This window comes from Chiloscyllium punctatum, chromosome 11 (assembly GCF_047496795.1).
Source record: "Chiloscyllium punctatum isolate Juve2018m chromosome 11, sChiPun1.3, whole genome shotgun sequence".
NCBI classification, from domain to species: domain Eukaryota; kingdom Metazoa; phylum Chordata; class Chondrichthyes; order Orectolobiformes; family Hemiscylliidae; genus Chiloscyllium; species Chiloscyllium punctatum.
This window is the reverse complement of record NC_092749.1, coordinates 110,579,847-110,606,763: the sequence shown is the minus strand read 5'-3', so window position 1 is coordinate 110,606,763 and position 26,917 is coordinate 110,579,847. Positions and strand designations below refer to the sequence as shown.

General features: G+C 43.3%; 1 protein-coding gene across 3 annotated transcripts in view; it reads right to left on the bottom strand.

Annotated features, from left to right (window-relative positions):
- The window catches only part of macrod2 (mono-ADP ribosylhydrolase 2), a 945,224-nt gene that overhangs the window by 535,725 nt on the left and 382,582 nt on the right, over nucleotides 1-26,917 (bottom strand). The window lies entirely within an intron of this gene.

Sequence of the window (26,917 nt, the reverse complement as noted above, 5' to 3'; positions counted from 1 at the left end):
GCAGATGCTGGAGATCAGAGCTGAAAATGTGTTGCTGGAAAAGCGCAGCAGGTCAGGCAGCATCCCCCAAGGAACAGGAGAATCGACGTTTCGGGCATAAGCCCTTCTTCAGGAATCATTCCTGAAGAAGGGCTGATGCCCGAAATGTCGATTCCCCTGTTCCTTGGATGCTGCCTGACCTGCTGCGCTTTTCCAGCAACACATTTTCTGCTCTTCAGAATGGACTCGATGGGCTGAATGGCCAACTTCCACATTGTAGGGATTCTACAAGGAACATTGGGCTCTGTTGTAAAATTAAAGGCACTCATCATCCCCAGTCAATGCGAGCTGTTATTATTTTTGACCAAAACTCAAAATCAGCCGGTCAGGCAGCATCCGAGGAGTAGGAGGATCGATGTTTCGGGCACGAGCCCTTCATCAGGAATGTCCTTCATCAGGGCTCATGCCTAAAACATTGATTCTCCTGCTCCTTGGATGCTGCCTGACCAGCTGTGCTTTTCCAGCACCACACTCTTGACTCTGACCTCCAGCATCTGCAGCCCTCACTTTCTCCCAAAACACACCATCACAACACTTGCATATACAATATATACCATTCCTGAAAAGAAAGATACAGGACTTGAGGGAAGAGAGAGAGGGGGGAGAAAGACAGGTCTGATGAGAGAGAAAGAAAGAGAGAAACGACTGAGAGAAGAGAGAAAAGGCTGTATGACACAAATTGAAAAAATTATAGCACGATATTAAAAAGGATTTGGAAGTAACATTTTGTAATGTGATATTGTCTACTTGCATTTATCCTTGAACAATAAAGAATCAAAAAAGGTGCAGAGATTTTTCTTAAACAATAAGTAAATGCAAATTTAAGGTTGAATTGTTCTACATTAGTCACAGAGTTATACATTATACATTTGTGAACACATGGAAGGACAAACTTAAATAAATGATCCCAACTGTTTTCCCTCGAGTGTTATACCGATTGATTTATTTTGAATCAACTAATTATAATCCGGGTTCCAAATTAAATCCCATTGTCTCACCAAAATATACTGCAGCCATAAAGCTTTCCAATCCACAATCAAATATTCTGTAGGTCAGACAATGCTTTCACATATTTTAAGTACTATTTCATTTTTAATGCTTTGCAAATTAGCTCCCATTATTGCATGCTGCTTTCAAGATTTAGCCCAATGCTTTCAGAATATTGACTTTATTTGAGATGAGATTAATTCTTTGAAAAGTTGATTTTTTTTGAGATTTGTAGGAAAAATTAGGCTCTTGTTGTGCCTAATCCTGAGATATTAACAGTAAACACTCGAGTGTGAAACCCACCTTCAGCACATTTGCAAATAACATAATCAGAGAAGGCAGGTCATCGATTGGTAGTGATAATCGTTACTGTAACATTGCAATGATGATAGGGAGATAGTCTCTTAAATGGATGCATGCCAGGGTGAGGGTCAACGTTAAATTGAGAATGTACAAATGTTAATGCTTCAGTGTGTAAGAAACAAGATACCAAGTCCTTTCTGCTGCTGTAACATTGCAACAGTCAGTGCAGATAGCATCAGAAGAATTACTGAGACTGGCTACACATCTTCAAGGTGGAGATGACAAGCTGAACAAATGTCACTAAGGAATACCTGGAGGAGGTTTTTAGGTGCTGTTTAACTTTCAAGGTGGTATTATGATTACAGCTGATGGTAATATTGGACAAATCGGATCCCAAGGTGAAATGTAGATTTATAGATCACCAGATTTATTTTTCTTTACGTTTACTGTGGCAGGTCTGTCACTGACTGTCTTTACAAGAAGCTGCATGAGGGTCCTGGTTTCTATACAAGCTCATAATCTGGCTCCTGAAACCGGATGTTGATGTACCAATAGAGCAATGGCCCACTCACTTGATAATATGTGCAGGGGTGGGGTAGACACGAATGATAGAGATGTACAACACTGAAGTAGGCCCTTCAGTCCAACTCAACTGTGCTGACCAGATATCCTAAACCAATCTAGTCCCTTTTGCCAGCATTTGGCCCATATCTCTCTAAACCGTTCCTAGTCATATACCTATCCACATTCCTTTTAAATGTTATGATTTGGAGGTGCCGGTGTTGGACTGGGGTGTACAAAGTTAAAAATCACACAACACCAGGTTATAGTCCAACAGGTTTAATTGGAAGCACTAGCTTTCGGAGTGTCGCTCCTGTGTCTTACAATTGTGTCCTCCACAACCACCTGATGAAGGAGCGTCGCTCCGAAAGCTAGTGCTTCCAATTAAACCTGTTGAACTATAACCTGGTGTTGTGTGATTTTTAACCTTTTAAATGTTGTAATTGCACCAGCCTCCACCACTTCCTCTGGCAGCTTGGCCCATACACGCACCACTCTCTGTATGAAAAAGTTGCCATTTAGGACCCTTTTAAATCTTTCTCCTCTCACCTTAAACCCACATCCTCTAGTTCTGAACTCTCCCACCCCAAGGAAAAGACCTTGGCTATTTATCCTATGCATGCCCGTCATGATTTTATAAACTTCTGTAAAGTCAGCCCCTCAGCCTCCGATGTTCCAGGGAAAATAAGCCCAGCCTATTCAGCCTCAAACCCTCAGGGAAAACAGTCCCAGCCTAAGAGGGCTTTAAGTTTTACATTCAGCCAAATAAACTTCAAAAGTGTACCATTTCGCTGTTTAGTGCTCCAGCACCTGAGTATTAATGGAAAAGATCATTTTAGATTAGATTAGATTAGATTACAATGTGGAAACAGGCCCTTCAGCCCAACAAGTCCACACTGACCCGCCGAAGCGCAACCCACCCATACCCCTCACCTAACACTATAGGCAATTTAGCATGGCCAATTCACCTGACCTGCACATCTTTGGACTGTGGGAGGAAACCGGAGCACCCGGAGGAAACCCACGCAGACACAGGGAGAATGTGCAAACTCCACACAGTCAGTTGCCTGAGGCGGGAATTGAACCCAGGTCCCTGGCGCTGTGAGGCAGCAGTGCTAACCACTGTGCCACCGTGCCGCCCCATTTGATCAACAAATTTCATCAACACTGGGGATCAGACAACATTCTAGAGGGGAAGTTTAAAAATCTTCCTCAAGGAGGAGATGGCTTTCAAGGACTGGTATTGATAACATGCTTGGTCAGGGGTTCGCCAAGTCAATTCATAAGATCTGATTTGGCCATATCTGCAATTTAATGCACATTTCATAGCTTATAATTGACCACAATTTTCCTGTTAATTCATGTTTAACTTCTGTTGACTTTGGATGTTAGAAAACAGGAGGCTAAGTTAGAATTTTATGTTGCCGTTGTTTGACTCTTATATATCAAAATTTCTCTTGTTTCTAACATTGAATCTTGTGGCTTCATTCTTCGATTAACTAACTGGGATTTCAGATTTCTTATTTTTAGAAAAAAAGTTAGTCTCTATGAGATGGCAACAGTTATTTCTCAAAGAAATAAGCGTTTTAACTGAGAACCATTGACTTATGTATACATCATTCACTTCAGGGAGCTGGAAAATGAAAGCTTTGATTTGTAGGACGTTACAGATATAAGATAAAAAGCATGCAACAACAAAGAGGTTTATTTTGAGGTAAAAATAGCATGCAAGAGAACCTGCAGCTTAATTTCCTGTTAAGATAGGAAACAATACAGATCAGACAATGGAAAGTAATTTCTGATATCTAACTTGCCAAACTTTTAATTACGTTATATTTCAGAACAAAGAGATGTATTGCAATTAGCAAGTAAGGCAAGTTAAAAAAAAAGCACCACTGTATACAAGTTACAGAAAAACAGAAACAGTTTATATTTGCATGGTTGGACTTGTGGAGGGTGAAGAACATAGAGAATACAGGAAGGATGTTGTGAAACTTGAAAAGGTGCAGAAAACACTTACCACAAGGATGTTGCCAGGCTTTGAGGGCTTGAGCTATAGGGAGAGGCTGAATAGGTTGGGGTATTTTCTCTGAAGCATCAGAGGCTGAGGGCTGAACTTATGAAGGTTTATAAATTCATGAGTGGAGTGGATAGGGGGAATAGACAAGGTCTTTTCCCCGGGGTAGGGGAGTCCAAAATTAGAGGGCAAAGGTTTAAGTTGAGAGGGGAAAGATTTAAAAGGGACCTAAAGGGCAACTTTTTCATGCAGAGGGTGGTGCGTGTATGGAACGAGCTGCCAGAGGAAGTGATGGAGGCTTGTACAAGTACAACATTTAAAAGGCAGCGAATGGGTACATGAATAGGAAGGGTTTATAGGGAAATGAGCCAAATGCTGGCAAATGGGTATTAAATTAATTTAGATATCTGGTCAGCATGAATGAGTTGGACCAATTTCTGTGCTATACATCTCCATGACTTGCTCCTCATTGCTGATGACAATCTTTGCTTTGTAAGTGAAGACATCTTCCATATGTCACAAATCTAAATTCCCTTTTTCAATGGAGTCCAAATGTGGGTAAACAGGGAGGGATTGGAGGTGGGGGAGAAAACAGCTATTTCTTGGGTTTGAAGGGTACCTCAGCCAGGAAAGCCCCAAATCTCGCCTTGAGCATTCAGGCCAAGTAATGAAACTGACCCGAAGTGTTAGATGATAACTTGACAGAATTTCACTTTGTTACCAGAAGATGCATTTGACTTTGATGCCATTTACCAAAGGTCTCTATGAATTTCATTACGAATGTGTCATGATGGATTACATTTCAATTCAGAGAATACTTCACATTCTTTCTGCAAACCCACATTATTCCATTGTATAATGTAACCTGAAGCCTTCATGTCAACAACTAGTTTATTTAAATCTACCAATCTAATCCAGCCAAGATATTCTACTCACTACTAAATTAACATTCTTTCACTTTTTTGGTCACAAAGCAATAGTTTGTTTTCAATAGTCCACACATCTAAAAGATTCCTTAATTTCATTTGACACAAATGAAAGGGTACTTTATTTCATCAATGACAATATAGCTCTGAGGTCAACACCTAACTAAACAAATCTTTATTGCATTACCTTATGCATACTCATAAGTCTTTAACCTTGCAAGAGTATAAAATTACAAGCCCTTGCTCAAATAAAATATTCGCAATGCTTTTCCTCCCCTCAGTTTTTTCAAACTAGGCGTGAAAATTTGTAACAGTAACATTTGACAAAAAGTGGACTAGTCAATGACGCCTGAGCTTGCTGCATGAAAAGTCCTTTTAAACGTGAGCTCTGAGGTACTTGAACTTGAGTACCGTTTTATTTTCAAGATACAGATATTGTTCTTCGGGCTAAAGGGATCAAAAGGTATGTGGAGAAAGCACAAACAGGTTATAGTGCTGGATGATCACCCATCATGTTGGATGGTGGAGCAGACTAGAAGGGCCGAATGGCCCAATCCTGTCCCTGCTTTCTACATTTTTGACTACTTCTCATATGAGGTGAACTCTATCATTGTACAACACAGTGTGATTGACACTCCATATTTTCAGTGATAATGACAATGGATGGATCATTGCTTTTTTGGTCATTCTTCCAAAGTTGGAAGATTTAAGCCATTTGAGTGAAGATTCTACAAGCATAAGCAGAACAGGTTGCGTCACTGTACACAATGCCAATAGTGTAACGCAAACTCCCTGAATTGAGGCTTCAGTTTCATGGCCATTAAAACCCCCTTCACCTTTCTATTCAATTCTTTCATGGGATTTGGTGACACTGTGGTAAAAACAATGACTGCAGATGCTGAAAATCAAATACTGGATTAGTGGTACTGGAAGAGCACAGCAGTTCAGGCAGCATCCAACGAGCAGCGAAATCAACGTTTCGGGCAAAAGCCCTTCATACTGGAAAGGCCAATATTTGTTGCCCTTGAACGCAGTGGTTTGCTAAGCCACTAAGAATCAACCACATTGCTGTGGACCTGGAGTCACATGGGCGGCAGACCATAGAAGGATGACAGATTTCCATCGCTGATAGACACTGGGAGATCAAGAAAGGGCTTCACAATAATCAATGATAATTTAATGGTCACCATGACTGAGATGAGCTTTCAATTCCAGATTGTTATTCATTGAATTTAAATTGAGATTCAAATCCAGAGCATTAGCCTAGGCACTTGGGATTACTCCTCCAATGACATTGCCAGTATGCCACCATTTCCCTGTTCTGGTTACACAATTTTACCAATTACTTAATAACTAATAATTGAAGCAATGCATTGTTTCATTCTATCAGTCCATGGTCGGGATGGAATTTGAAATGCCACACTGGTGGGTTAGAAGAATGGAAGAGGGGCACTAAAATCCATTGGGGATATAATGAGAAAAGAGCTTTGCTTATCATGTTAAAACTGGGTGAGCTCAATTGGTTGGATGGCTCACTTGTGACATTAGTTCAATTCCCACACTGGCTGAGATTACTCTCCTTCTCAACTTCGCTCCTATTCATTCAATGAAAAGCGTCGCGCACACACACACACACACACATATATATACAGATATGGACCACAGGCAGATGGGATTCGTTTAGAATATCAATGTTGTTAGCACAGACACGATGGGCCATAGGGCCTGTTCCAGTGCTGTATTGTGCTCTACGCCAACGAGAGAGAGAGCGAGCTAGCTTGTGACTGACTTCATAGAAGTTATCTACAGAAAGTAATTCTATTTAGAGTGGCTGCCTACAGCTAGAACCATCTTGGAATTCATGTCACCCACTGCCTCTCCCCCTCCACCCACGGTTGTGGTGCTACAACACACAAAGCATCGACTAGTGAGGGAACAGACTGGTATATAAATGAGTTCAGTTCAGGGTGGCTGTCAGGGTGACAGTAAGATATCGCCGAGTTGGAGCTCAACAATTGTAGCTGTGAAACCCCCACCACACAGTCCTCACCCGGACCCTGCTGCCCTCGAAGGCTGACAGCTTCTCCTGCTCGGAAACATCTCTCAGCCTCTCACCTTTGACACAGCCTCACCCCCCGCCGCCGCCACCCCCCGCCGCCACCACCCCGCCACCCCCCTGCCACCCCCCTGCCACCCCCCCACCACCCCCCCCCCCGCCACCCCCCTCTGTGAAACCCTCCCTCACAGTGGTCGGGGGTAAAAGGGTGAGGGAGTGGAGATGTGGGAGTGGGGGTGGGGCTGTGGAAGTGGGTGGTGAGGTTGGGGTGGGGGGGTGAGATATGGGAATGGGGTGGCGGTAGGGGGGTTAGTGAGGATGTGAGGGGTGTGGAATGAGGAATGGAATGGGGGTGGTGATGGTGGTGGGGGAGGGAGTGAGGTGGGCCTGTGGGTGGGGGGTGAGGATTTGGGGATGGGGGGTTGAAGAATGGAAATGGGGGTGGCGGTGAGGGGAATGGTGCGTATGTGAGATGGGGTGGGGTGGGTCTGGGGGTGGGTTGAGGATATGGGTGGGGGTGAGGATGTGTGGGTGGGGTGTGAGGAATGGAATGGGGGTGACGGTGGGAGGATGAGGATGTGGAACAGGAGTGAAAGGATGTGGGATTGGGTGGGGTGGGGCTGTGGGCGGGAAGGTGAGGCTGTGGGTGGGTTTGTTCAGGTGGAGGGGGTGGGGCTGGTGGGACCATTAGAGTTGTGGGAGTGGGTGGTGAACCACCAGCAGGAGAGAGCCTAATGAACGTGTAGTAATTGAAACTGAAAAGTGGGAGACCATTAACATTGGGATACAACCGTGAACCGAGGTGACAGGAGGATCAGCTCAGGAGGGTGGGTCATTCTCCCTCTGAGGAACCATCCCTCCTTTATCGTCCTTCACAATATTGTTTCATTGTGTCTCTGACTTATCGTTCAGTGTTATCGGCATTTAAGTAAGAGCATCAGAGCTCTTATGATATTGCGTTTCTCACTAAGTTTCTGAAAGAAAACTGACTCTTCTTGCTTATTGGGTGGCAACCGCAGGTTTAGGGGTGGCAGAGGGGAGACAGTGCTGAGAGTTAGAAATTCCTAATGTCAGCAGCTCACTGGGCCAGCTTTAAGCAGAGCTGCTAATCTTCTTGCCTGGGAGGCACCAAGTGGCCAGTGTGATGGACAAGAAAGGAAAACTGCTCGAAATAGTGAAGGGCACCCCACTGCTGCCACAGAAGAGGCCAGCTCCTTTCTGAATCACAACGAAAGGAGATTCCAAAACACCAAATCATTTGTCTCTTCCAAAACCTGACTCCACCCTAACACACTGTGAAAGCTCTCTTTCAAGCAGACTGGGATAGACATTGAAATACACAGTGCAACACAGCACTACATTCAGTGGGGTTAGTTAGTTCAGTGGACTGGATGGCTGGTTTGTGACACCAACAGAGTGGGATCGATTCCCATGCTGGCTGAAGGAATGAAAGTCTGTCCTTCTCAACCTTGCCTGAGGTGTGGTGACCTTCAGGTTCAACCACCACCAGTCATCTCCCTCTAATGAGAGCATAGTACAATGGGATGATGGTGACTTTACAATATGAAGTTAAAAATCACACAAAAATCGCTCCGAAAGCTAGCGTGCTTCCAATTAAACCTGTTGGACTATAACCTGGTGTTGTGTGATTTTTAACTTTGTACACCCCAGTCCAACACCAGCATCTCCAAATCATTACAATATGAAAGTTGGCCAACAGTTTTGTACCAAATCTTATGGTTGATGAAAGACTCCCTGATGTTTAACTTGTCTCACCCTCTCAGTTTCACCCTTTCTCTCTGATGTAATTAACCAGCATTCCTCAAAAGGCACCTACATTATTCACGTTAAACATTTCTAGTGGTTGTGACTTCATATTCTCACGGATCACAAAGTAATGTGGTTTGTCATGAATTCCCAATTGAATTGTTTACTGACTACTCTGCATCTCAGGTCGTGAGTTCAGATACTTGTATTTCCAGAAAGCATTTGACAAGGTTTCACATCAAAGGTTATTGTGCAAAGTCGGAGCTCATAGTGTAGGGGGTAAGGTATTAGCATTGATTGAGGATTGGCTGTCTGGCGGAAATCAGAGAGGATGCAGAGATGGATCTTTTGCAGATTTGCCTGCTGGTGCATAGCAGTAAGAAGTATCATGTCATCTCAATTTCGCCCTTTGGCCACCTGCATTTAGAATGTTCCCGTTCTAGAATCAAAAGACTTGCTTTTAATTTTTGATGATTCATTTTTGCAACTTTTTAAGAGTTATAATTTTGCTTGAATAGAACACTGATGAAATAATGTTTGTTTTAAATTGATTTTCATTATCTTTGTACAAAATTTCAACAGACATATCAGCTGAAAACTCCTGCCTTCTGAAAATCCAAATATATCACATCTACTGCAACCCCATTATCTATCCTGCTTGTTACCTCCTCAAAGAATTCTAGCAAATTTATCCAGCATGATTTCTCCTTTGTGCAGTCATGCTGACCCTGATTGATCATACTCTGTGTTTGGCATGTATTTTGGCCTTGGAATTCGCAACAATTTGTAACCACCCCAGTAATACTCTCCTACAACCACTTCCGGTAACAGAAGATACAGAGGCTTGAACACACACACCAACAGATTCAAGAACAGCTTTCTCCCTGCCATTATTAGACTGCTGAATGAACCTCACTAACACCGGGCGGCACAGTGGCTCAGTGGTTAGCACTGCTGCCTCACAGAACCAGAGTCCCAGATTCAATCCCAGCCTCGGGCAATTGTCTATGTGGAGTTTGCACATTCTCCCTGTGTCTGCGTGGGTTTCCTCCGGGTGCTCCAGTTTTCTCCCAGAGTCCAAAGATGTGCAGGTGAATTGGCCATGCTAAATTGCCCACAATGTTAGGTGCATTAGTCAGAGGGAAATGGGTCTGGGTGGGTTACTCTTTGGAGGGTCGGTGTGGACTTGTTGGGCCGAAGGGCCTATTTTCGCACAGTAAGGAATCTAATCAAACTTCAAATGATATTGATCTTGCTTTGTGCATTTGCTGTGGAGTAACTTAGATGCCTCTGAGCACTCTATGATCTGTTTGTCCTTGTTTGCTATGATCTGCCTGTACTGCTTGCAAAACAAATCTTTTCACTGTACTTAGGTACGTGCGACTACACGTGTAAATCAAATCAAATCAAATCAAAGCCATCCATGTCATTTTGGCATAAAGTGATGTGATGCCAAGGTATCAACATTGTCTGAACATAATATATTCTGTTTTTAAACAGAACTTGTTGTTTTTGGCTCACCTAATATTTCTTTCTTTCCTCGCATGCACTAGCACAATATTTTTTTATTACCCTTTCATTCAACCTACAGCATTGCAAAAAATCTTTGAGAGTCTGGTAGGATGGGAAAATTTCCTGAGACATTCTAAGCAGTAAAACATAACTTGACCCAAAAGCAATAAACCTGTCGCAAGAGAAGAACAAGGAAAGGTCATGGTATTTAATGAAGAAATGTTAAAACACTGTCTGAAAGTCCTGTTAGCTTTCATTTGCAGTTTATACATTTTTTCCAAACTAAAAGAAGCTATCGCTGTTCTTTATTTTCCCCAAAATATCTTGCTGTGACAAACTGTGAAATGTTTGAGAAAGTTGTCTGAGGATAAGTTCAAATCTTCATTTTCTGTTCAATGCTTTTACATGAATTCAGATTATTTGTACACCTTAGAATCTTAAGACTTCAAACTTGTGCTATAACTCTTCTATGTCCAGTCCAACATTTCTAATTTGCTTACAAAAGCTGGCAATTATATTTTACCAAATTTGATGATGCAATTAAGAAAACAAAGAGATTTTGAAATATACAATTGTCTTAACCTCCATTTGAGGCCATTTTATGAGTATATGCTTTTGATAATTGAAAATTATACACTGTAGTATATATGTTGTAGGATCAGGTAAAATATACAGCAGGCTATAATTTTTAAATCAATCTACTCCCACCTAATGTTCAGACTAATCCCACAAATGAATGTTAAGTTTAATCTATTTTCTATGAACTTGGTTAACGAGGAAACATTTGGAAAAATGAGCAGGAGAATTTGCTGCTGCTCTTCTGATAGTGTGTGCAACCCTCATAACCACAAAAAGGGTCTGAGTTTAATGCACCTTCCAAAAGACAGGACCTTCCATAAAGAAACAATCCTATTATATTACACCAGAATATCAGCCCAAACCAAGAATGTTCTTGACTTACAGGAGGAATATGACCATGGAACAGGTGAGATGATGGCCCAGTGGTTAGCACTGCTGCCTCACAGAGGCAGGGACTCGGGTTCGATCCCACCATCAGGCAACTGTCTGTGTAGAGTCTGCACATTCTCCCTGTGTCTAGGTGGGTTTCCTCCCACAATCCAAAAATGTGCAGGTTAGGTGGGTGGCCATGCTGAATTACCCATAGGGTTCAGGGATGTGCATGTCTGGTGAATTGGCCATGGGAAATGCAGGGAAAGCATGGATCTGGGTGGGATGATCTTTGGAGGGTCAGTATGGGCTGAATGGCCTGCTTCCATGCTGTAAGGATTCCAGAAGCTGATTTTTTTTTCACAAAATGCTTCAACAAATGATGAACTCCATATTATCATTTCCAGATCTCATCCAAGCTCCTCCCTCCCCATGGACTGTAGTGATTTAAGAAGGTAGCTCATCAATACCTTCTCAAGGGCAATCAGGGGTGGGAAATAAATGCTGCCCCAGCCAGAGATGCCCACATCCACATTCATTACCAGCCCTCCTGAGATCTGTGAACTCCTCCAATTTTAGCTTGCTCGTCAACTTTGATTGTTCCTCACTTCACCAAAGACAGACGTGCCTTAGGCTGTCGAGGTCCCAATTTCTAGAATTCTCCTCTCTAAACCTCTCTTTCCTCCTTGAGGATGACCCTTAGAACATACCTCTGTAACAAAAAGCTTTTAGTCACCTCCTTTATATGTGCTCTGATGTTGAACTGGGATTGAGTTTTTACTCCTGTTAAGAGCCTCAAGACATTCTGTGGCATTATATAAATGCAGCAGCCATTACTGCAATTCCTGCAAACATCAAAAGGCTGTCCAAAAAGAATCTGAAAAGCAGTGAATAGTGACTGGAACCAGGTGGACCTTATTGACCATTGATTGGGGTTGTTCATCTTAGCCAATCAAGGAGCCCTGGCTGACACATATAAACAGGAGAATATACTGGCATCTGTAAAGGAAAAATAAACAGGAGAATCTACACACTTGTTGTTTTTCACTGCGTCCGACATCGGCACACATAATATGGGTGCGGGGGGAAAATAAGCACTACCGCTGTAGGGCGGTAGTGTGGAGGAAAATTTTTTAAAAGACAAAAAAAAATACAGGAGACTCAGAGAGGCTCCTGACTTGAGGAACTGACTCCAAAATGATTGGTCACAGCCAGCGTATTGTGCATAATGAAATAAAGGGTGACTTACTGACCTCTGTGTGGTTATTTTACAGAGCGAGAAAGAACTGATTTCAAAATTACTCTATGTGGTGCCATATACTGCAGTCACACTTTGTAAATACCTTTTGAAAACACTGTTTCCTTTTTCTAAATTTGTGGCTGTTCAAAAAATGATTTAATTAAAGTGCAATCCTTACACAATGGCCGACTGTGTTATATTAAGGCAGAGACCATGGAAATGGAGGTCCCAAAGACACCTGGCTTTCTACAACAGCAACATCAAAACCAGCTATCACTGCACTGTTTGTGATATCAGATTCCAGTGTATTGTGACCTTCACTGACACCACAAAATAGCAACCTGAGCTCGGAGGGGCAGATAAGCTGAGTAGAAATGTTTAACCTAGATAGCAGAAGGCAAAACATTGGACACTTCTAAGATTCTTAAGCTTATGAACTGAGTTCTGGTAAAATGTTCAACAACAAATGAAGACTTGGATTTATCGTGCCTTAAGACACGTTTCACACTTTGCATTCTCAGATACACTTCTTGATTTACTATTGTACCGAGACACAGTGAGAAGTATTGTTTTGTGTGCTCTACAGGTAGATCGTACCCTACAAAGTGCATCAGGGAAACCGAAAGCACATCAGTCTGTTGATTGTGTGTGGGATCTTCCTGTGCTTTAGTTGGCAGCTGTACATGCTGACCTAGTGGCCACTAATCATTCCATGTGCTGTTATCAGACTTTTGAACGGACTCTCAAACGTCAATGATGCTCTCTCTCTCTCTCGCTGCACCTTCTCTACGGCTGTAACACTGTACTCTGCACTCTGGAAAAAAAAACCTGGAGCTCACAGTGGATCAGGCAGCATCCGTGGAGAGGAACCAAGCCAACTTTTCTGATGCTGCCTGGCCTGGTGTGACCTCCAGCACTTTTTGTTTTCAGGGCTGGTTTCCACCAGCAGCTGCAGTGATTTGTTTCCATTGTGTACTCTATTGTGATGCACTTTGTACCGTATGAGGCTGTGACTGTGGTCAAAGCTCAGAGTGCTCTCCTTGTCAGTCACATCTGTCAGAAAGGTGACGAACTGGTAACGCAGTTGGAAATGGGCTTGTTGGACAGCAGCAGTACAGACAAAACTGACTGTCACTCGGTGAAGCCTGGATGACCTGGAGACCTAGAAATAGAGGGCCACACTGACCTTTATACCACAGGCAGTGATGGTGTGTTGAACCTGATGCTGACAGTACAACAGCAGTATTTGGTGCAGAGACTCCCTGATGGCAGAGGGCCAGTAACCACAGACTGTGGCTGGACCTTCCCTTGTGGAAGACCCACAATAAGGCATCCTACACCCTCATCTCTTTTGTCCTTTGCAGCCAGCTGCTGCTGGTTCCTTCCCCTTCCCAAGGGCAGTGCTAGGAAATAGTCCACTTTTACTCAGTCCCAACTAAATATCCTGCACAGAAGACACAGTTGAAAATCTCTTGGCTTTGGCAACACTGACAGAGCAGCTGCAATTACCAAGTGTCCTACAGGACCACTTGCAACCCAAAAAAGTCTTACAACAATATGTTATCCAAAATATTAATTATTGACTGACCAAACGTTTATATGTTGACCATTTTGGATGGACTGCATTGCAAAGAAAGGAGAATGCCTACAGTAGGGGACAATGCAAAGAACGCAAGTTGCTTTACTGGAGACACCAAGCCAGCAACACATTCAGGGAAAGGCCATACAACCCAATTTGTACATATAAAAGATTTTGGGTTTGTGTGAGAGAGGAACATAAGGATATGGCAAACAAGAGCAGCAGCAGACTAGATAACCTGCCTTAGAAAAGTTAAAAATCACACAACACCAGGTTATAGTCCAACAGGTTTAATTGGAAGCACTAGCTTTCGGAGCGCTGCTCCTTCATCAGGTGGTTGTGGGGGATACAATTGTAACTCACAGAAATTATAGCAAAAGGAAAAGTAGCTGTTTGAGATTCAGAGACTTTCTGCATAAAACTCACCATCCTAAAAGGAGGATCGGAAATGGAGAAGGCTACATTGCAACAGCCCAAGAATCCCCAATTGACAGATCCGTGGATGTAGGTTTGCTCGCTGAGCTAAAAGGTTCATTTCCAGACGTTTCGTTACCTTACTAGGTAACATCTTCAGTGGACCTCAGGTGAAGCAACGCTGAAAATAGATTTGTCTTCAGATAAAGAGATAAGCCAAACAGAACCAATCCAGGAAGATATCCTGGTGTTGTTACCTTATATGTAGAGTGACATTGGCAAGTGACTAACATTGGATTATCTGGGAAGCTTCATTTTTTCTGATTTTAATGATCACTTGGCAAAGAACTTCTAAGATAACACTGCAGAGTTTTCTTTTATTTAAATCTTGAAGAGGAAGATTTGAAGAGGGGTGTGTGTGTGTGTGTGTCTGTGTTTGTGTGTGTCTGTGTGTGTACACTTAGTTTACAAGAAGGCTAGTTGAATATATTTACACTGTTCAGACCTTTCATTCCTAATTTGTACAGAGTTGCTTGAGTAAGTATTGTTTGCAATAAATTGTTCTTTAGCTGTTACTTAAGGAACCTGGACAACTTTTTTTTTCTGACACTGAGCATTCTGAGAATTGCTGATGGCACCTCTCTTTTTAAACCTAAACTTTGGTTTGACCAGTGGAATGGGACAAGGGCAAGAATCAGTTCACCTCTTCTAATTCAGTTGGAATAAAGTTGAACCAGACCTGAAATCCATTGAGGACCCACTTAAATACCTCAAATAGAGCCAGTTTGTCAACTATTGGCACCCAGAATTACTAGGTGGCAATTAGAATTTGAAAATCCAGCCTAACAATTGCACAATTAGTGGGAAAAGTCCTTTGACAGACATTTAACCAGATTAATTAGCACCAACAGTTCAAAGATAGTTACCAAAACAAAAGCTGCCTGATCCAAGGACGTGACCCCACAATGTTTATTGCTTCGAAGGTTAGAAGCAGTAGCGCCATGATCTCAATGGAGTTTAGAAGAATGAGACATGATGTCATTGAAACTTAGAGGGGCTTGACAGGGTAAACGCTGAGAGAATGTTTCCCCTCAGAGGATAGTCCAGGACCAGAGGGGATAATCTCAGAATAAAAGGGCAATTTAAGACTGAGATGGGGAGAAATTACTTCTCTGAGAGGGTTGTACATCTTTGCAACCCTTTGTGCACAGAGAGACATGGGGACAGAGTCCTTGTGTATATTTAAGGCTGAGATAGATTCTTGATCAGTCGGGAGGTTATGAAGAAGGGGCAGGAAAGTGGACATGAGGAATGGCAGCACAATGGATCAGTGGTTAGCACTGCTGTCTCACAGCACCAGGGACCCGGGTTCGATTCCAGCCTCAGGCAATTGTCTATGTGGAGTTTACACATTCTCCCTGTGTCTGCTTGGGTTTCCTCCGGGTGCTCCAGTTTCCTCCTACAGTCTGAAGATGTGCAGGTTAGGTGGATTGGCCATGAGAAATGCAAGGTTGGGGCAGGTCTGGTTGGGATGCTCTTTGGAGGGTCAGTATGGACTTGATAGGCCGAATGGCCTGCTTCCACACTGTAGGGTTTCTATCGTTCTAAGAATGTTGGATCAACCATGATCCTATTGAAGGGTGGAAGAGGTTGAGGTGCCTAATGGTGCCTAACTCCTGTTCCTATTATTTATACTCATGTTTTTATGGTCAAACACTGCCCACTGTAAGTCCTGAAGCAGTGAATCTCCATTTCCAGAAGGGTCTGAGCTGTCAAATCCCTGGAACACATGCGCCAACAAAAGCATCCAGTACAATCTGTCACATCAAGGTGGGAGGGAAGCGCTGTTCTATTCTGTTTCTGTGATGAAGGCCATTTATTTTAGATTTGGCATCTTAATACTTGGCACTTTTATACAAAAAGAGATAATCATTGATAGATCAATTTCCACACATAGTCAATGCAGTGAAAAACAACAGCGGCACAGATGACATCCATGAGATTTCACTCCTTATAGGGATTTAAAGCTTTGGTGAATCAAACAGAATCACCACTGCTTCAAAACAAAGCAGTATAATCACTCGACACATCTTGACTATCAATTACAACCATCTCATTTGGTGCACAGCCTGAACTCACTCCGCAACAGAAAAAAAAAACTGAAAAGCCCAAGTCTCACATTTGACATTTGACAATATTCACAAGTCACATGCCAAGACAATGGAAGCTTTTCTCTCTAAAATCCCCATCGTTTTCTCAGATCGGAGCACAGGTTTCAGGATCTTCATTGCCACATCCAGACAATCAGGATGAAATCACAGTGATCTGCCATACTCACAACCAGAAAGTTTCAACCATACCGTAGTAGGGACAATTTTGTGCCTCAAACTGACACCACCGCCGCACGATATTTACATTCCTGCTTGTGTACTGTTAGATGAAAATCTGTGCTCAAATGTCATGATAATAGGATCATTCCAAGCACGCGATGCCACATCACCTTAACTCCAACTTGCAATGGGAAACTGTGCCATCATTTTGTGCTGGAGTCATCACTTTTGTTTTAATTGGAAGCTCAGCATGTGCTACTGAGGAAACAAGAGGCAATTGGAAGGCTGGCTGGGACGGTGGTTTGATAAAGCTTAACACCGGGTATTTCAGTAGGAGACGAGGAATGCGGTCACATAGATAAAAGCAAAATACTGTGGATGCTGGAAATCTGAAATAAACACTGAGAATACTGGAGAAACACAGCAGGTCTGGCAGCATCCGTGGAGAGAGGAACAGCCTTAACGTTTTGAGTCTGGTGTGACTCTTCCTCAGGAAGGTTTGAGGTACAACACAAGTGAGGCCTTCACAATTATCAAAAGTCTTAATACAACTCAAGAACAAGATGGATTTGAAATAAACAGGAGGGTGGAGAGATTGGTTTTGCATAACGATGGGCTACAGTCTGACATTATTGAAGATAAACAATTGTTCAAATCCAGTCCATGACTCGTTTTAAAAAGTGCATTTGGCAAATTCTTGGAAAAATAACAACTTGCATATATATATATATATATATATATAGCTTCTTTAACAATATATAAAGTGTAAAAGAGCTTCACTAGAGTATTAAGCAACACAACTTGACACTAAGTCATATAAGAAGATACAAGGACTGATGACCAACAGCTTGGTTAAGAAGTCAGATTATAAGGAGGGTTTAAGAGAAGGATGATAAAGACAACGTGGTTTAAGAAGGGAATTCAGAGCATGGGTGATGGGGTAATTGAGGGCATGGCCATCACTGGTGGAGTAATTAAAGTCTGGAATATGCATGAGGCCAGATTGGGAAGGGCAGGGAAACCAAAGGGATGTGAGGCTGAAGGAGATTCCAAAGGTCGGGAGAAGGATTTTGCAACGCTGTGAATTTTCCAATGGTAATGTAAGACGATGGGAGCAAGCAAGAAAGTAGGATTAGTGGTTCAAGTGGAGAGACATGCAGTCATGGCTCCCATCAAGTAAACCGCTTTGTTGCTGCCCAGCTAATATTTAGAATAGAATAGAAACAGAATAGAGATTTATTATCATGTGTATTCCTCCATGAAAAATACTGAAAAGGTTTAAATCGCCACACCACAGCGCCTATATTAATGACAGAAGTCATACATGATAACTAAAAAAAGTAAAATTAAGACAAAGTTCATCACAGGTCAGTCATTGGCCCCTGGGCTTGGGGAAAGCTTTTTAAGGAACAACACAATACCTGGAAAATGCAGCCAGGACAAGAAGGATTGCCGGAATCCTAGGCCAGAAGCCTCCACTGAAGTAGGCAGCCATGCCAGGCTGAGACCGCCACTCCTGGTCAAGATCACCTGCTGGGCCGCTGGAATAACTGGAAGCCAAAAGTGAAGAAGACCTCCACATAGGGATGAGACCACCACATAGGGATAAAAGCACCACACCAGGACAAAACCAACACATTGGGTCAAGAGCACCACACCGGTTCAAGACCACCACACCGGGACAAGACCACCACACTCGTTAATGGCCGCCACACCAGTGTGCTGCCACTCTGCCGCCATCTTGAATCCGGAGTTTCAGAGTCCAGTGAAACATATCACGCTGCCTATTTTGAAGCCAGCCCTGGACACATCCTTCCTGATCAGAAGAACCAGAGGGTTCCACAGGCAGCATCTGAACTCAGTACATCTGCTTTAGCAAGTCTCAGTAGCCTGGGCAGTATCAGCCCTCAGAACCCTTCCAAATAGCTCCCACTGCTCCATTAATATGCACTGAGAGGTTCCACAGAAAGTGTAAGCACTGCATTAATAATAAAGCAAATAGTGCAGTGATATGTCCCGATGAAATGCCTGTTTGATTTTGGCGAGGTTACTATATTCGTACAGGATCCTATAGGGATCACCAATATCTTTCCCAGAGGCTTCACAGCTCTGAGCCCTGTAGGCCCATGCTTTAATCTGGGTTGAATTTAATGGGAACTATGTGGAAGGTTGATGCTCTGTGCGTACATCTTAGAAAGAACAACAGCCTTGTACTAACACCACTTGGGAAATAATACCAGAGTCTGATCATCCTTTACCTTTTGGAAATAATGTAGGTTTTGTTTAAATAAATGGCCAACCCGGATCTCATTTGCAGATAATCACACTCACTCTGTCATACATTTGCATTTGTGGGTTAGGTCAGATGTAGCCACACTTTAAAAAAGTGCCAGATGGATTTCAGATTGTCTCAGCTTCGGAGCTGTCTGCCTTAATGTGGTAATGGCAAACAAACTGTTTTCTGCATTAACCTTTTGCTCCCTGCAGCTAATGTCTCCCCTTAACCCCCCACCACTCTGTCCAGATGAACAAACAGGGACACCGCCAGCTATCCAACACAATCGGTAACATTAGGAGTGAGGTCTTCGCAATTACACGGGACGGTTTCCTGGTCCCATGCAATGTTACCCAATACTTTCATTCCAAGGCAGACGGTCCACATAGCCATTTGATGCATTTCCGATCATGTTCCCCCAGCTCAAATTCGCTGTCGCGCTGGCCTTTCATTTATTTTAACCCAGGAGTTTTTTTTTGTCAGAAGAAGAGTTCTTACAAAGAATGTGACAGCAGACAGAGGCATCTGACTCAGGGAGTGGAGAGTGAGAGGTTGCATTCAAAGTAAGACTTCAGAAGTGTCAGTAACCCAAGAGGGAACAGCTGTTAACACTTCCCACATTCAGCAGAGAGAGAAAAGAGGCAGTCCCAAGCTCTCAATTAAAACAGATACTTTATTGGGATAACATTTGTGCAACAACATCTGCAAGGTGCTGCCGACCCACTTCTGATAGGCATCTCAACTCTCTGTTCGATGTGATAGAGTCATACAGCACGGAAACAGACCCTCCGGTCCAACCAATCCATGCCGACCAAAATCCCAAACTAAATTAGTCCCACTGCCTGCACCCATATCCCTCCAAACATTTCTTATTCACAAACTTATCCAGATGTATTTCAAATGTAACTGTGCCACATCCTCTGGAAATTCATTCCACACACAAACCACTCTGTGTTTTAAATATCTCTCCTCTCACCTTAAAAATATGGCCCCTAGTCTTGAATTCGTCCCACCCTCGGGAGAAGACACCTACCACTTACCTTATCTATACCCCTCATGATTGTATGAATCTCATTAAGGTCACCCTCCAATCTCCTATGCTCCAGTGAGGAAAGCTCAGCTTATCCAGCCGTTCCTTATAACTCAAGCCCTCCATTCCCAGCAACTTACTGGTAAATCTTTCCTGAACCCCCTCAGTTTAATAATATCCTTCCTATAACTGGGTGACCAGAACTGCACACAGTATTCCAGAAGAGGCCTCACCAACGTCCAGTACAACCTCAATATGACGTCCCAACTTGTATAGCTTATACAAGTTATAACACTTTCAATCTTTTTTAAACAAAGGCAAGCAATATCCTTTCCTTTGGTCATGAACATTGAAATAGGATCAGATTCTATGACAACAGAAAAAATAAACAGGATGGCTGGGTGCAGGAATGATCTACTTAACCTACTATAAAGGGACAAGATGAAGTCAATATTGGCATTCTTTGTTCCTTACACACTTGGACCATCTTCAAAGCAACTGAAACAGACTGTTTCCAACTTGGGTGCAGGTTTAGTCTCTGAAATGTGTCTCCAACCACATATACAAAACTCTCATTAAAAGAACTGATTTCCACTGATGTAAAACCACCTGCCCCTGCCTCAGCTCATTGGCAACTAAAACCCTCATGCCTATGATTGTTGAATTTCGAGCTGACTGCTCCAACTCGCTACTGCTTGGCCTTTCTTAAGTTAAGATCATCCAAACTTCTGTTAGTCATATCCTAACAGGCACCAACCATCAAGCCCCTTGGGCTCACTGGCCTACGCTGGCTCTAACCTGAGCAATTCCTCATTTTTATAGTTCTTATCTTTCTTTTCAACTCCCTCCATGATTATGCCATAACCGTACAAACTATCTGCTCTCCTCTACTTCAGACCTCTTGCACATCCTTGACTTTAAATTGCTCCTCCATGCATTCAAATGCTAAGGGCCCAGGTTCTGGAATAATTTCTCTCTCTCTCTCTCTCTCTCTTCCTCTTTATAACATATCACTTTGACCAAATCTTTGGTCATCTGTATTAATATCTCGTAATGTGGCTCAGTGTCAAATACAGCATTAAAACATTCCTGTGAAGTGATATGGGATACTCATGATGTTGAAGGTGCTGTGTGAAAATGCAAGCTGCTCCTGTAAATAGGACCAGCTAGAGAATCTAATCAGTGAAAATACTGCTACTTCCATAAAAACAGGAGGATCCGACATTATTCAAGCTTAGCTATTGACTCCCAGAAACCTATCCACCATCTACAAGGTGCAAGTCAGGAGTGTGATGGAATATTCCCCACTTGTCTGAATAAGGGCAGCCTCAACAACACTCACAAAGCTCATCACCATCCCAGAGTTATAGAGGCTTATAAAATCATGAGGGGCATGGATAGGGTAAATAGACAGGGTCTTTTCCCCTGGGTAGGAGAATCCAAAACTATAGGGCATAAGTTTAAGGTGAGAGGGGAAAGATTTAAAATGGACCTGAGGAGGAGCTTTTTCACACAGAGGGTGGTGTGTGTATGGAATGAGCTGCCAGAGGAAGTGGTGAAGGCTGGTACAATTACAACATTTAAAAGGCATCTGGATGGGTGCATGAATAGAAAGGGTATAGATGGATATGGGCCAAATGCCGGCAAATGGGACAAGATTGGGTTGGGATATCTGGTCGGCATGGACGGGTTGGATCAAAGGGCCTGTTTCAGTGTTTTACACCCCTATGCTCTATGACAAAGCAGTCTGCTTGACCAAGACCCAATCCCTCTCAACACACAGGGGCAACAGTGTGTACCACGCACAGAAAGCACTACAGCAACTCACAAAACCTTCTTTGTCACCACCCATCTCTATTTCATTTTAATCCCAAACAAACTGACACATGCAGAGGATAACAATGACCCTGCAGACATGATGTTTCACAAAAATGGGAAAAACACCCTCATACACCAATGGTTTGTAAGACAGAGGATAGACTATAGATGTCAAGAGCATTAGACCATCAAAAATAGGAACAGGAATAGGCCTTTTGGCTCCTTGAACCTTCTATGTCACTCAAAAGGATGCCGGCTGATTCAATACTCCTCACAGCTATTTCCCTGCCCTTTCCCTGTAAACCTCAATTCCCCGACTAATCAAGAATCTATCTATCTCAGCCTTAAATATACACAAAGACCACAGATCTCTACGGCAAGGAGTTCCAAAGACTCACAACCTTCTGAGAGAAGAAATTCTTCCTCATCTCCGTCTGAAATTGGTGCCCCTTTATTCTGAGACTCTATCCTCTGGTCCCAGACTGTCCCATGAGGGGAAACATCCTCTCAGCATTGACCCTGTCAAGCCCCTTCAGAATCCTGTATGTCTCGATGAGGTCACCTCCCAATCTTCTAAACTACAGGGAGTAGAGTCCCAACCTATTGAGCTTTTGCTCATAAAGACAGAGGTTGTCTACTCCTCATAGGCCACTGAGCTTCTTGTTGACAAAATCTCATTCCTAAATGCTATATTCCACATCCAGAGACTGTGACCCCTGGTTCTAGACTCTTCATGCAGAGGAAACACCCACCCTGCATCCAGTCAGACAGGCCCTGTTGTCAGATCCCCTGTCATCCTTCTAAACTCCAATGAATACAGCGTCAGTTGAACCAATCTCTCCTGACATGACCCAGTCCTGCTGTCCTGCCGAGCGAACCTCCGATGCACTCTGTATATCCATTCTTAGACAGGGAGGCCAAAACTGCATGCAATGCTCAGCAAGACTATAGATAATTGCAGACAGCCATCCCTACTTCTGAACTCAAACCCTCCTGCAATGAAGACCAATATATCATTTGTCATCCTAACTGCTTGTTGCACCTGCCTGCCTACTTACATTGAATGGTGCACAAGGACATCCAGATCCCTGTGTCCATCCATAGTTCCTAGTATATCACCGTAACACTCTTCCTTTCAGTTTTTCATACCAATGTATATAAAATTATGTATATCTGCGATGTATTTGCCCACTCACTCAAATTGTCTAAGTCACCTTGAAGTCTCCTTACACTCTCCTCACAACTCTCAGCTTCAGCCAGTTTTGTGTCGTTCCCAAACCTGGAAGCGTTACATTTGATTCCCCTGGTCCAGCTTATTTCTATACATTGACAGTAACTGGTCAGATCACTGCCTGCCACTCAGAAAAAAAGAAACATTCATTCCTCCTCTCTGTCAACCAATTCTTGATCCATGTGCCAACATATTCCCGTGTGCTTTAAATTTGTCCCATGACATAAATGAGGGACCGTATCAAAAATCATCCTGAAATCCAAGTATAGAGGAACCTCAATTATCCAGCATTCAATTATCTGAATTTTGGATTATCCAGCAAAATCGTAAGGTCCCGATGCTTGGCTAAACTATGTTATCCGGCATTCAATTATCCGGAATTCGATAAGCCAAACTATATACTCCCCGCCCGTGCCCTTTAGTTAACCAAAGTTCCCCACATGCACTGGTCAACGCCCTTACCTAGTCTACTGGTTACAGGTTGATTTGTTGAGCATGACTTGTCTTTCATGAACTTATGCCGGCTTTGTCTAATCCGATGAGGTTTCCACTCCCAGTACCGAGGAAGATGTTCTAACTATTAAGATGTGAAGGTGCTGGTGATGGACTGGCATGGACAAAGTCAGAAGTCACATGACACCACGTTATAGTCCAACAGGTTTATTTGAAATCACAAGCTTTCGGAGCGCTGCCCCTTTGACAGGTTCACCTGATGAAGGAGCAGCGTTTCAAAAGCTTATGATTTCAAATAAACCTGTTGGACTATAACCTGGTGTTGTGTGGCTTCTGACTAGCAATTAAGGGCAATTAAAACTTTTGCTTCTAGAAACAGGCTAAACTGTTCAAGACCCTCCAGCTCTCCAACAGTCCATCATTGTGGATATATTCAACCAATGACACCATCACGTGCAAGTTGCCCTCCCAGCCACACAGCATCCTGACTTGGAAAGGTATCGCTGCCATTACATTGCTGTCGTTGGATTGAGATGATGGAATTTCATCCCTCACACAACCGTGAACATCCCTACATCAAATGAAGTGCAGTGGATCACTCATTACCAGTTACCAGATGGGGAATAAATGCAGGCCTAGCCAGCAACACCCACATCAAATGAACGAGTTAAAAACAGTGAGCGAGAATAGAAGCAAAGATAAATCAGTCAGACATCCTGCTGCTGATGCAGAGAGATCAGTCCATGGTTATGAACCGCATCCCACAATAAGGTAGAAATCAAAAGGAGGAAAGTGGCTGAATACACAGATGGAATTTAGATGAGGGGATGGTAAAGAATGGGGTGCTAGGGCATGTAGCAAAGGTTGCACAATTGAGGAAACCCTTCCAACACCATCTTCACGCAATAGCTACCAGCAAACATGCCACTCGTATGAGTCTCAGGTAGAAAATATCTCAAAACGCTTCTATTTTGATGATGGCAACTGTAAATGCATCAGATCTCTCATGGTGTTTCTCACAATGACTAAAAACTGACACGGGGTACTCCACTTCAAAAACATTTAGAAAATAATCACACACACTCACAGACAGACAGCCAACACACACACACATACACACACACCCACACACAACAGGAAGACCATAAGAAGCAGCTGCACAAGTAGGCCATTCAGCCCTTTGAGTCTGCTCGCCATTCAATGAGATTGGGGCCGATCTGATCATTCACAACTCCACTGTCCTGTCTTTCTCCCCATGACCTTTATTCCCTTCCTGATGGAAAATCTGTCCGACTCAGCCTGGAATATACTTAATGATATCGCTCGGAATGGCATACAGAAATCCCCCTGGCAGAGAGATGTCGATCAGCGGAGCCTCTCTACGCTTAGCATTGACACAGGGAGGCTCCCAGTGCCTGCTGCCATTCTAACACCCATCTGATGCCTTGGATCAAGAAGTGGGGGGGGGGGGGGGGGGCGGGGGCGGGGCATGGCCGGGAAAGGGGTCAGTTCTACAGTTGGTGGCTCTCAGTGGACTACCTCCTTTCTGGTGCCAGGACCCCCAGACCTTACAAGCATAAGATCTAATGCTACTCCAATTCTTGCCTTCCCAATTCCCAATTGACAATGCATGGATACACGTTACCCCCTCCACCTGCCCACCGCATCCCGCAACCCACCAGTGGGTTAATACCAACACAAATGAGACAAAATTCTCTGATGCTTTCATCCTTATCCCCCTCCACACTCACCAGATGGGAGTGTTCAGGCCTCTGCCCATTGTTTGATACCGTTTTGGAAAATTAATTGAACAAATAACTGATAACGACCCATTTTCCAATTGTTACTTCACTTTCCTATGACAAGCGTTTAATGTTAGATGACAGAAAGAAATCTAAGGACCCTAGATCAAAAACAAGCAAAGCTCATTGAGTTACAATGAGTGCTGCTCCAAGTTAAATGAGCAGATGACTCGCAAAATTAGTTGAGGGAAATCTTGTTGTAATGAGATGAGTAGAGTAATAACAGGAATAAACTGGGGACAGCGAAAGGGAAAAAGATCAATAAAATAGAATTCTTTAGTGAGGGATATTAAAACTCGGGAGGTTTTAAAGGAGTGGTTAGGGCCTGTAAGGCACTGACTGTAAATGTGGTGGAGGTGGATTCAGTTGAGACAAATGAGAGGGCACTGGATAGTTATTTAGATAGATATATTGTGTTAGGGTATTGGGGTGGGATGGGGGAGGGAGACTGGCACCAGGTAACAATGCTAACTTATCAAACGGATGGGCCGAATGGACTCCTTCTGCACCATAACCCTTCTGCAATTGAGTACAGGATAATATTAACTTGAACAATATTTAGGTGTGGCACAGTAGCTCAATGGTTAGCACTGCTGCCTCATGGTGACAGGGACTCAGGTTCAATTCTACCCTTGGCGACTGAGTGGAGTTTGCACGTTCTTCTGCATGGGTTTCCTCCGGGTGCTCCAGCTTCTTCCCACAGTCCAAAGATGTGCAGGTCGGTGTCGATGGGCCATGCTAAATTGATCACGGTATTCAGAGATGTGCAGGGTCGGTGGGTTAGCCATAGGAAATGCAAGGTTACAGGGACAGGGGATGGATCTGGGCGGGATGCTCTTTGGAGAGTTGGTGTGGACTTGATGGGCTGAATGGCCTGCTTTCAGATTGTAGGGATACTATGATTCCAGGAAAATTAAATCAGACAAATTAAAACTTGAGGATGAAAAGTCAGGGGTTGCATCAGCTGTGGATGAGTGTATAGCACTCTTGTATCTGAATGGCAAGGATCTGGGTTCCACTGCCACTCTCAGCACTTCAGGGTAAACCCTGAGCTGACGGGCGTTCACTGCTGAGCTGAGGAGCAAATCAATGACCCAGTGGCCAACTCGGGTGGGTATGAATGATTCCCTGCTACAAAGAAGAGGAGGGGAGATTTCCCCTGATGCCCTAGACATGATTTATGCCTCACTTAACATCCTAACAAAGAGCTTATCTGGGAACTATCACATTGTTGTTTCTGGGGGGTTGCTCTGCATTAAGCAACAGCTGTGTTTGTTATATTACTTACAATGGTGACTACATTTTAAAATGGTCTTCTCTAGCCTGTAACGCACTATCAGACATAAGTAGTCACAGAGTCATGCAGAGGGTGGTGCATGTATGGAACGAGCTGCCAGGGGAAGTGGTGGAGGCTGGGAAAAGTACACTGTTTAAATGGAATCTGGAGGGGTACATGAATAGGAAGGGTTTAGAGGGAAATGGGCCAAATGCTGGCAAATAGGACTAGGTCAGATTGGGATGTCTGGTCGGTAGGTTTGAGTTGAACTGATGTGTCTATTTCCATGCTGTATAACTCTATGATTTATTATGGTTCAGAAGGAGGCCACTCAGCCTATCATTCCTGCACTG